Consider the following 2,500-nt stretch of genomic DNA (forward strand, 5'->3'; position numbering starts at 1 on the left):
TAGAGGAAGTAAAAGTCGTAACAAGGTTTCCGTAGGTGAACCTGCGGAAGGATCATTACAATGTTCCAATATATCTCAAAGAGAGAGGAGAGGAGGAGAGAAAATGAATTCGATTAGTTTGTGGATAAGAATTCATATAAAAAAAAAAGATATTGTTGAGCCCGCCAGATCATTCGTGCGTGATTTACACGGCCAGACGTGTGTACTACACGTATTAGGCCTTTGATCTGCGTTGCGTAGGCCACAACAAATCTTTCAAAGAGAGAGAGATATATGTGTTGTTGGGGTTTGTGATTATGAAGGTGCCCCAACGCACAAAAATATATAAAAATGTACAAAGTTGGGATGTGGTGTGGTGGAGAAGAGTTGGGCCCGACCAGATCATTCGTGCGTGATTTACACGGCAGACGTGTGTACTACACGTATTAGGCCTTTGATCTGCGTTGCGTAGGCCATCTTCCTTCCAAGACACACACGTGTTGGGGTTTGTGTGATTTTATGATAGTGCCCCAACACGGAAAAATAAGCGTACGAGAAGAGTTGGGCCCGACCAGATCATTCGTGCGTGATTTATACACGGCCAGACGCGTATTATATTACACGTATTAGGCCTTTGATCTGCGTTGCGTAGGCCATCTTCTCGATAGAGAGAAAGCCAATGTATTCTTTTTTCTTTCTTTACACACACACACACAGTTGTAGTAGGACAGGGAGGGATGCGAGCGTGCTAATCACGCTTCCTCAAGTCTTCGCTGTGGTGTAAAAAAAAAAAGAAAAAAAGGAATCGTTGGGAAAGTCCAAAGGACGAAAATATCGGGCAGTCTGAAGATAACTTAATGCTCGTTTACATTGGTATCAAGAGAGACCGGCTTGTGTAGCTCGTTTCAATGCTGTGTCGTTGTCATTGACACCCTACTCTGTTGCGCGCTAGTGGCAGCATGAGCGTGGGACGTATATATATATATGACACCCAGCTAGAGCCGGCCGTGAGTCCGTCCGGTGTAAATAACGACGAAAGGAGAGAGAAACTTTTCGAATCCAGTATCGGGTTGATAATTGTCCAGTTTGAATATCCATATCCCCGTCGTTTTTGGAGGTGATATACTCTCTGTGTTTCTTCGATAGAAGGCTTTTCAATGTTCTATTCGCTCCGACCGTCGAACTTGCAAGAAAACAGTGGTTTTGGATTTGCTCGTACATATATATATGGTTTCGACGGAAATATCTCGTTCTTTAAGGGACAATTATGTCGTTGTACGACGACTCCCGAATCTCCTTCGCGCGCTGGTTGGAGCTCTTCGGGTATCGGCTTGTTCCGAAATATAACACAAAAATGTGGTGGATAGCAAATACACATTATATTATATATGAGAGAATAAAAGGGAAAAATTACCCTGAACGGTGGATCACTTGGCTCGTGGGTCGATGAAGAACGCAGCTAATTGCGCGTCAACGTGTGAACTGCAGGACACATGAACATCGACATTTCGAACGCACATTGCGGTCCACGGATACAATTCCTGGACCACGCCTGGCTGAGGGTCGTTTACGTACTTATAAACTGCTTGCGTTGATGGCACTTGTTGCCTATATACGTACGAGCGAATGATGGGCGCTTCGTCGGCGTTTGTCGCGGTCCTATGAATATTGAGAAATTTTACGTACGTCTAACAGTCTTCGAGAGAGATGGAAATCGTGTTCGAACTAGCGTGAGTGTGGAAGGCGGTGTCGTGTGTCGTATATGTTTTATATACGTCCGCCCGTCTGAAACACCGCTTCGAAGCGGTGACAAAATCTTTTTCGGGACGATTCGTATCCGTAGAACTATCGAGATTTCACTGGTACATTTTCAACGCGCTCCCGACGTCGCCTGAAATGAAACGAGATGGGTTTAACCCACGAAAGCGTACTACACGAGTCTGTCCTATGTGAAGACTGTGTACAGAGATCGAACGAACGCATGAAAGAAATTGAACGAAAGAACACATAACCCGCAAAAATATAGAGTAGAATTGTGACCGTTGCTTCGAATTTGAATTTATATGTATATATATATCATAGCCCCAGGGAGTGGAACCTATGAGTGTGGAAGGATGTCTCTTACCGTTATGTTGCCAGAGGAAAAAAAGTCTCTCTCTTCGTACGACACATTTGTGTACGAATTGTATCGATGGCTATATAGATCCGATGTTGCACATATTCTGAGTAAAGAACACCCCACCCGGGTTACCGTCCTAAAACTCTTCTATTGGTGTGGCTATGATGTGTGTGTCAACGCAATCGCGAGTCTGGTTCTACGGGAAAACCGTTTGTCGGTCGCCCCATATATCTTTTTGTTCTCTTCAAATGATCGAATAGCGAAACCGCACGAGATCAATCGGTCGTCTAGTCCCCGAAAGTACTTTTCGGACGGACGTTAAAGTTATACCGATTGTAATCGTCTTGCGAGTGTTTCGAAGATCTATATTTGGAGAGGATATCGAATTTTATAAAAGATATA

The 2,500-nt window shown here is 44.1% G+C and overlaps 2 non-coding genes across 2 annotated transcripts in view; both read left to right on the forward strand.

Annotated features, from left to right (window-relative positions):
• LOC143261635 (small subunit ribosomal RNA) overlaps positions 1-58 on the forward strand; it is a 1,921-nt gene extending 1,863 nt beyond the window's left edge. The window contains exon 1 of the ribosomal RNA XR_013035729.1: positions 1-58. This exon is cut by the window's left edge and continues 1,863 nt beyond it. This is a non-coding gene — a ribosomal RNA (small subunit ribosomal RNA).
• Positions 59-1,390: 1,332 nt separating this feature from the next.
• Positions 1,391-1,545, forward strand: LOC143261611 (5.8S ribosomal RNA). Its single transcript, XR_013035702.1, has one exon. It is a non-coding gene; the product is annotated as a 5.8S ribosomal RNA (ribosomal RNA).
• Positions 1,546-2,500: the final 955 nt, after the last annotated feature.

The sequence above is a fragment of the Megalopta genalis genome, unplaced genomic scaffold (genome assembly GCF_051020955.1).
Source record: "Megalopta genalis isolate 19385.01 unplaced genomic scaffold, iyMegGena1_principal scaffold0057, whole genome shotgun sequence".
NCBI classification, from domain to species: Eukaryota; Metazoa; Arthropoda; class Insecta; order Hymenoptera; family Halictidae; genus Megalopta; species Megalopta genalis.